General features: G+C 46.5%; 1 pseudogene; it reads right to left on the bottom strand.

Moving 5' to 3' along the window:
- Positions 1-5,308: 5,308 nt before the first annotated feature.
- On the bottom strand, positions 5,309-7,497 carry LOC136481024 (polyol transporter 5-like; annotated as a pseudogene).
- Between the last annotated feature and the right edge of the window lie 2,206 nt (positions 7,498-9,703).

Raw genomic sequence — 9,703 nt, 5'->3', positions numbered from 1 at the left:
ACGCTTGGCCTTCAATGTAAGATATGGAGGACCGAGCATCAAAGAGGTCTGAGCTTGACTTATCTTTGACAGTCAGGAAGATTTTGTGGATCGGCTCTGTGTCTTGGACCAGATGGACTATGTTCCGTTCAAGATGAGGTAACATCTCTCATAGCCGATCTTTCACTTCATCGGCTAAGACAATCTTCTCTTGATAAGAAGAGATAGCCGATGAGCTAACTTCCTCTCCTTATATATATTCCTCAACATTAAATGAGAAAGAAAGAGAAATCTACGGCTATACGAATGAAAATTGATATTAGAAACTAGTCAGCCCAGACATATATGAGATAATCATTAAAAGATGAAGTACCTTCTCTGACTGGGTATCTTGGTAAAGAGAAGGAACAGCCGATGATGTTCTAATAGTTTATTCGATAATTGGTTGAATAGGATCTGAAGCTTCAAGATTGTCCTCGATGGATGGCTCATGAAATTCGGATGACCCAAGGTTTTCGTCTGGAATAGCAAATAAGGCCAGACACAGCTAGATTCAGAAAATGATATAAAATTGTAAGGTAGAAGTCTTACCACCAACGGTTTGATGAGCACTTTGTTCATCAGGGTTTTCATCGGCCGCTCTCTTTTGACTCAACCCCAGAGGATTGGCAGTTTGGGTATCAGCATCCCCAATATCTTCGTCTCCTATGTCAATGATCGGCTGGATGGCAGAAATAAGAGCCAATTTAGTCAGACTATTCTTCAAGCTTGAACTAAATAAGGAAAAGGGTGATAAACACCAGAGTGGTCGATGGATTTGAAAGCTCTTGCTCTTGTCCAGATTCTTTTTCAGTCAGTGTCTCTTGATAATATTCTAAAAAAAATTAGGATATGAAGTTACCTAGGTAGCATCAGCCGATTGATCGAGAGGACTCTGTTTCTCTGTTGTTTCCTTAGTCCTCGGCTCATTAACAGTGGTAGTTGGAGAAGTTGTTGGATGTGATTCGTCGGTTGGTTCTTCAACGATTGGTTCTTTAAGTGGATTAGCCGATGATGATCCAACAACTAATGATCCGAACGCCTGGGACAACAGATTTGCAGCTAAAATAGTTGGCTAGATAGTAGCAGTCGATAGCTACAAGGGTAATTTGATAAAATGAGCATGAGAACTCATGATCTTCAAGAATATAAAGTGAGATTACCTAAGGAGACAAAGATGGTCTGGTCCTATGTGTCCTCTTCTGAGAGATGGGCTTCAGTGGTAAGCCTCCAATTTTATGCTTGGTAGATTGTGGTGTTGGAACCACGAGGACAGCCGAAGTTTTCATTACCACTTTCAAAGAAGGAAAATTTGATCCTATCCTTAGAGTTAGGCACCAAACAACATATCGGCTTCGGGATCCTGCAAAAATTTGAGAGTAAATAAGGTGGATAAAAGGAGTCACAATTCAGCTATTTTGAAAAAAGCAAGTTACCTCGCCATCAGATTCAAATTTGGTATTTAACGCCAAGCAATAGGGGTGAGCTGGGTTGCATAAGAGATGAGAATGCCACTCTTGCCACCAAGCATCAAACAGAGTCGAAGAGAAAGCACCTTTCTTGCATTCTATCAGAGCTACTAGAGGAAAGACTGATTCTATTTGAAAGACTGTTGATCTCTATCGGGTTGCTAATGCCCTCTCTCGGCTTCAGTTTGTTGGTAAAGAAGAGTTGGGGAGGCAATTGCCCAAAACCAAACTGACGAGCCATGAATGATGGATTGTTGAATTCATAAGTGGGCAAGTTAGCAGGAGATTGAGCCCCAGCTCCTGTCTTGCATCGACCATGTCAGAAGTCAACTGGAAGTGCACAGGGCTTGACCAAACAGTTGAAGATCAACGAAGACATTTCATGTTTACACGCTGAATCAAATTGAAATTTGTATGAGAATTCAAATTCATTGTCTTCATCATCATAAGGTAGCCAAAGCAAGATTTCTTCAGAGAATCCTCTATAAAACCTCTTGAAGGAATGGTCAATATCAAGTTCAATTGAAATTGCCGATGCTGCCTCACCATAAGAAATACATCGGCAGGTTTTCTCTTCATGATCTTCAGCATAGTTAGAGGATGGAAATTTTAAATCTCTGAGATTGGGGGTTACAGTCTTGTGCAGATAAAGGTTCAACCATAACTGAATCAACCACCAAGGGCCGCTGATCGTGCCGATCGGTTCATTCTTTAGCATTTGTACTAACACTTGGTGCATCAAGTGATAGGCTGATCCCAGCAAGTACTTTCCAAGAGGAATATTAGAACCAGCTGCTAAGCGTTTGGCCAAGAACTGATAGTTGGTGGTTGGTCCACATGAAGACCTACAAAAGATGAATCTCTCCAGCCACATGTTCAGAAAATCTACATGTTCTTTCTCATCGATAGCAAAACAAGTTCTATGTGTTTCTTGATATAACCACTCCAGCCACCACAATCCCTCATATTGTGGAGCTTCTTAGATCTTTTATTGATAAATTCATAAGGAGAAACAGAACCTGTGACTCTGAGGCCAGTAAGCATGAAAATATCGGCTAAAGTAATTGTCATCGGTCCATGACCAAAAAGGAAAGCATTGATAGCATCAGACCAAAAGTAAGAAGCCGAGATCAAAAGAGGTTCATTTCTTTCCATAGCAGATAAGGAAAGCGTTAGACACTGACTCAGATCGGTAGATTCCCAGTCGCAAATTTCTTACTTGATACCCGACAGAACCAATCTCTCCATCCTTTCACTATGTTTGGCCAAGTCCTAAAGGTTTTGCTCTAAGATGACCGATCCATTACAGATTGCTTGAAAGGAAGGCGTTGAGTTTCCAAGTTAATAAAAACAATCGGGTCAGGATCACCCATAGGTCCCAAATAGTAAGCATGAGCAACATGGGCCGATGGAATCAAAACATCATCCCTTAGTCCCTAAGAAGCAAAGAAAGAAGATGAGTCTAAGGATGACGTAGAGTGACGAGAAAAACAAAGAAAAGTCGGATTCCATACCTCTGGTACATGATCGACAGTTGCCATTTGAGTAGAGAAAGAAGTTTAAGATTAGATCTTGATCTGGCGGACGAAACCCAGCGACGGCCTTCACGGAGGGGCGTCAGTCCTGATGATGTAGACGCAAGCACAAACCTAGGATACGAGAAGCAACAGCACTCCAAGAGCTTTAATTTGTTGGGATTCGAGTTCGCCGGTGGCGACTACAGTGGCTAGAATGTTTCGAGAAGAAGAAAGAAAACAAGATGGCCGAGTAAAGAAGAAGAAGTTACTTTTGAGGTACTATATAGAATTAGACCCAAGAGGAGTCATGCGTTGGATCCAGAATGAACGGTTGAAGACATGGCGAAGAAAATAAATGCAAGTGATAAAATTTTGGAATAAAATCATTTTATCCCAAAATTGGAGGGCATGTGTTTACACCAGATTTTAGAAAGAAAAGCGCGGGAACTCGGAGCTCCCCAAGAAGGCCGCATTATCTGAGGAACTGACCGATTCAGATCAATTTTGGGATCGGATGGTTCGGATCTACAGTTAGAATCGGCTAACGGGCAATGATGTCATCAGTACCGACCTAGGGCGGTATCAACTGAAGCAAAGAATGTGTCGGACTCTATAGAAAGGAAAGAGTAGAGTCCAAGTTATCTTTAATTTTGGGATGTTTTCTTTTATTCTAGGTTTTATAATAGGTCTTATTCGACTAGGACTCGTGTTTAGGCCTTGGGTATAAATATCGTACCCTGGTTATTGTAAAAATCATCACACAGATCAATACAATCTTTTCGGCTTTCGCCATTGCATTAGGAGTAGGAGTACTATAGATCTCGATGAGTTCTTCAACAGGCAGGGCTGCATCGGTTAGATCCGACCTCCGGTTTGTTTGTAAGTACCGTCATGACTTATATCTATTCTTGTACGACTGTATTGTTTGATCCCCACAGCAAGTCTTAGTATAAGTTAGTTATCGATTTATCTTGATTAAGCAAAGATGTATCCTTGTGTCCTCACTGCTCAATCTAGATTAAATCACCAGTTATCGAATCTATTAAAGATTGGCAAGGCTTCGTTACTGTTTTTAATAGATTTACATGTTATCGGTATTGTTATCATTGGTATTTTTACTAATTATGGCAATATCACCAATTTACCTGATTAAGATCAAGATAGATCGGCATCATATCACTTTAATTGGTCGGCTTGTTGCTGTATCGCGCTTAGACTCTGTTTTGACAATCAATTATGCTAGATCGGCCGTTCTATCTTGATCTCGATCGAATATAGCATGCGTTCAAGACGTGTTCAATTATAAATAGTCTCATTGACTAATGAAATCCGGTATATCGTTTTTTTACTACAGCTGCATCGCTTTGATCCTCACGGGTAGGACTTTAGATTGGAAATTTTTGGTCAATGGATCTATTTAACGATTGAATATGATCTTGTTCGTTTGATAGGCATGCATCGGTTATTTAGCCGATTGCCCATGCTCATACGCTTATAGCACACTCTCATGATTCTGTTGAAGTATGGATAGATCTATCGACTTTTAAGCTTTAATCTGCTATCTTTATCACAGCTGTATCGCCTCGAACCTCACTGATAATGATAATATGTGAAATCTGATTTGTTTGTAGATCTAATTGTATTAGACAATCGATTGTTTACGTGCTATACCTTCAATTCTTCTGTATGAGCTATACACCTGATAGCATTTAATTTGATTATACCATGAATATGTTGGATATCGACTCTTTAGTCGATAGCCCTTATTCAACGGCTCTCTAGCCATACATTGGAACTGTCCGGAGCAACACCGATATGTTCCACCTTAAATTGCTCATTATCTTTCTTTTACTTGTTAATTGTAGGGTCAAATTGACTGGCACGCCGACGGTCTCGAAACCGACTCATCCTCCGTTTGAAGCCAAGCGGATCCGCAGATCTCTCGGCTTCTTTGAGTGTGTTTTTTGCGTCAACACCGTGTAACTTTTTTTTTATTTCTTGTCCTGTATATAAGAACTCCAAATCCAATATAAAAATTTAAAAAAGTTTTGAACAACACTTCTCTGAAATTTCCATTCACTAGAAGCCCTTTTTGCCGGCCGCAATCACATCACAATCATTAGTATCTTATCTTATGTAAAAGTTATGAATTATTCTAAAGCATTCATGTTGAAGCCTATCTATTGGTTGGATTATGATTTATGAACTTGGCAAGACATGAATATGACCAGCTGCACTGCAACTGCAGCACACTCCGATGATAGAGATGTTGGAGTAGAAGATATTGCACAATAACCCTTGTAATCACTTGGCGAAGAGAACGCCTATGTCCTCCAAGCTCCGGCCTTTGGTCTCCGGCAGCCGCACGTAGACGAACACCGCCGATGCCACCGCCGTGCTGGCATACAGGAAGAAGCACCCGGCCATGGTGATGCTGTTGGCAAGCGAGATGAACGTCATGCTGATTATGCTGCACGTGACGCGGTTCGCCGCGATGCCGAGGCTCATGCCCTGCGCGCGCAGCTGCAGCGGCAGGATCTCCGCGCTGTAGGTCGGCGCCAGCCGGCCGAGGCCGATGGAGAACGCGGTGATGAACGCAAGCACCGACGCGACGCACGCCGCCGCCACCGCGGGTGTCGGTGTCATCTCGCCAGCGCCGGCGCCGAAACACAGCGCGATCCCGAGCGACGTGAGCGTGACGGCAATGCCAGCGGCGCTGGCGAGGAGGAGCGGGCGGCGGCCGAGGCGGTCGGACAGGAACGTGAGCGACGTGAGCGTGACGGCAATGCCAGCGGCGCTTCATCATTGATGCTTTTTAGCGACATTAACAAAATGGCCATGGAGGAGGCCATTGGGTCGCTGAAGGCGCATGAAGAGCTGCTGAAGGGACGAGAGGTCCAAAGGGAAGAACAACAGCTTCTCATGGCAAGAGCACGTGACTCGTCTGGAAGTCGTGGTCATGTCCGTGACGAGCAGAAGGACAAGAGCAAGGTAAAATGCTACAACTGCCAACAGTTTGGACATTTTGCTTGGGAATGTCCTGAGAAGAAAAAGAAAGATGAGACTGCACTCCTTGCCACAGCATCAAGTGACTATGAGCCAGCTCTCCTGTGAATGGCAATGCCAAGATTAGGGGGGTAATTGTTAGAGATTAATCTTGTCATTAGAGCATTGCATGTTTACGTTGTCAGTTGCATTTAGAAAATAATTGTCTGTGTGTAGTTCTCTGCATGTTTACATAGGAGTATACACGTTTGGTGACAAGCCATGACATGTGAAGTGGCAGTGCATGCTCGTGATAATTGTTGTAACATGTTTAGGCTGCACGAGAGATTAATTAGGAACTAGCCATGCATAGGATTCTATTCTGGGTCAAAGCCACGAAGTGTTTTCATGGCGGAAGAATAGGACGGCGTCCAGGGACTGGGCACTTGCATGCTGCTACCATGTTTCCACGGTTGCACGTTGCGAGATGCAGCGTGAGTCTCGGCTGAGTGATTTTGGCTGGCCGTTTATTTCATGCATGTACTTGAGTTTATATATGAATGAAAAGCGACGGGAGTTGTGTGGCTTGCGTCAACAAAAGAAAACTGCTAGCTTGTGCCATTCTGTACGTGTGTGTGTATCTACCAAAGAGAGCAGGCGAGTGTTTGCGATAAACACTTGCTGGTGAGGGAGAGATTCCCAACATCAGTGAGGGAGAGAATTCCAACAGGCGAGCCACCGGGGGCGGGGCGACTCCGGCATGGCGAGCACCCCCGCCGCGAGGAGCAGCGGTGGCGGGACGCCCAGCGCGAACATGGCGCGCCAGCCGAGGCGCAGCGGCAGGCCGGCGAGCGCGTAGTTGGAGACCTAGCTGAGCATGATCCCGGCGGTGATGAAGAAGTCGACGAGGGAGGAGAGGAGCCCGCGCGAGGATGCCGGGGCGATCTCCGCCGCGTAGACCGGCGCGACGACTACTGCGAACCCGACGCCGACGCTGGTGACGAAGCGCGCGGCCATCAGCGAGGCGAAGCTGCCGCCGAGCGACATGGCGAGCGCGCCCGCCATGAGGAAGGCGTTGGCGAGAACGACGGTGCCACGGCGGCCGATGGCGTCCGCGGCCAGGATGGAGGCCAGCATGAACATGTTCATGGACCCGGACAGCACCTCCACCTGCTCGTTGGTCAGCGCCAGGTCGTGGCGCATGAACAGCTCCGCGCCGCTCATCAGCGCGAGATCTGCAGGTGGGAAGGAACAGAAGAAGCATGGGCCGCCGGATGTCAGTGTCATGAACGATGATGAAGCACGTAGGAGACGAGAGTAGCAGTGACGACTGACGAGTGGACACGTACTGTAGCCCATGAGGATTGTGGTCATGGAGGCATGGCGTAGACGAAGGCGAACATGTTCCGGCGTGGCGGGGCTGGCTCCACCTCCACGGTGAACGAGGGGAGCAGCGGCTCGGCGATGGCATCGCTGGCGCCATGGTGCTCCGTGTCCGTGGTGCCCATGGCTTGGTTTCTTGGCTTGTCGCTGGTGAGGACGACTGAGAAAGCGGCTGAACTGAATATATCGGATTCCATTGTGTCACTGTGAGCTCTGATGATGGAGAATTATTTGAGATGCATAGTGTTGCATCAGGAAAGTAAAGTAAAGGGGATCAAATCAAAGTGTTTGCACCTTGCAAAGAAGCATATGAACAAGGTCGTCTCTATGAAAGAGGACAATCATACAAAGCCATGGGATTCCGTGGTAGGGGAACGTGATTAGCACCGGGTTACCTTTTAATTTGTTTGCCCACGCCACTAGGTTATGTGAATTAATGACAGTGATTATCACCTAACACGTACGACATGAGGGGCCCTTGTTGACATGAATGCCACTAGCTCGACTCAGCTCGCTCTGCTCCGGCGTGCATGCCTGCGTGTTGTCGAAGCTAAAGGTGGGGAGTGACACTACTAGATTCAGGGCAAAGCCTTTGCCGAGGGCAGCACTCGGTAAAGAGCCTCCAGTAAAAAATCCGTCGGCAAAGAATTCTTTGCCGAGCGCCTTTTATCGGGCACTCGGCAAAGTCTTTGCCGAGCGCAATCTCGGCACTCGGCAAAGAAAAGTGACCGTCACGGCGCCGGTTACGTTAGCACATGCTTTGCCGAGTGCCATGTCAGAGGCACTCGGCAAAGATTTTTTAATTTTTTTTTAAATTTCTTTGCCGAGTGCCCTACCGGGGAGGCATTGGGCAAAGATTTTTTTATTTTTTTTTAATAATTTCATTGCCGAGTGCCCTACCAGGTCGGCGCTCGGCAAATATTTTTAATTTTTTTTTTCGTAATTTCTTTGCCGAGTGCCCTGTCAGGGCGGCACTCGGCAAATATTTTTAAAAAAAAAATCTTTGCCGAGTGCCAAGGTCAGGGCACTCGGCAAAGAGGCTAATTTTTTTTTGATTCTATATTCACAAACACAGCATATAAGAGATATATATAACATCTGTGACATCACAAACACAATATAGCACATATATATCACATACATCTCATCACAAAGGCAATACCACATATATATCACATGTCGATCACACAATATCTCACATACACGACATCACAAGCATAATAGGTCCAATATCCATCGAAACAAGTCAATAGTTGATCACAGTGCATCACATGTCCATCAAGCGGTGAAAAAGAGATACAAACTACAGGTAGGGAGGAAACTGAGTGCTTGGTGAAGGAAAAGTGTCGTCGCCTGCTTGCGCCTGAGATGGGTTATTCGAACCCGCTGACAGAGGCTACATAAAGGACAAGAGATTGCATCTGTTAGAGTGGTCATCTAATGAAAGCACTAGTCGAAGCAATTTGGTTTCATACTCACAGGACTAGCTATAACTGGCAGCGACGGTGGAGCGAACTACGGCACAGCTACACCGTGCGTTTGCCCAAAGTTCAGCAGGAACGTCGTAATCTCCGCCAGCTGCTTGGCCTGCCTTTCCCGCTCAGCCCGCTCATCCTGTCTTTCCCGCTCGGCCTACTCGGTCCTCGCCGCCAGGTCCCGCAGCTCCTGAGCCATCCTCTCGTTCTCGGCCTGCAACATTTCAATCGAATGTTTCAGTAATGAAAGGTAACTAAGTTATTTAAAGATCAATGTACGAAGAGTTAAACGGGACTAACCTGGAGTGCGTCGACCCGCTGCTGTGAAGGGGACGACCGTTGGTGTATGGCCGGGCCTCCGCTCGGGGTCTGTGCTCGGATCTGGGAGAGGGAGGGAATCTCGCTGGGCTCGAGGGTGCCATCGCCAATCCAGTACCGCCCATGCTTCTTGCCATGTCCGAGCCTCATGACCATCGTCCCATCGATGTCGTCGGTGCTCGGATCCCAGTCTGGCCCATGGACCGACCTTGCCTCCGACGCGTACGAACTGATGCGGGTGTGGACGCTCGGGTTGCTGTAGGACTCAGGCGGGTCATCCGGGGTGAAGGTGACAGCGGACGTCGCCTTACCCTTGCGGGCCAGACCATATGCCATGAAATTGGAGATGGACTGCCCACCATGTGACGCCGACTGCGAGAAAGACAACAAGATGATTAGAAGAAACATGCAGAATGGAGCGTCAGAATACTAAAAATTCACGTACCCATGCTTGCTTGTACGCGCCGAGGATGTGGCTGCCTTGATGGTGTGTGGGGCCTGTCGCTGCCATACGCCGCTCCCGCCCCGCCTCGTGGTC

This window comes from Miscanthus floridulus, chromosome 9 (assembly GCF_019320115.1).
Source record: "Miscanthus floridulus cultivar M001 chromosome 9, ASM1932011v1, whole genome shotgun sequence".
Classification (NCBI taxonomy): domain Eukaryota; kingdom Viridiplantae; phylum Streptophyta; class Magnoliopsida; order Poales; family Poaceae; genus Miscanthus; species Miscanthus floridulus.
This window is presented reverse-complemented; position numbering and strand designations above follow the sequence as displayed.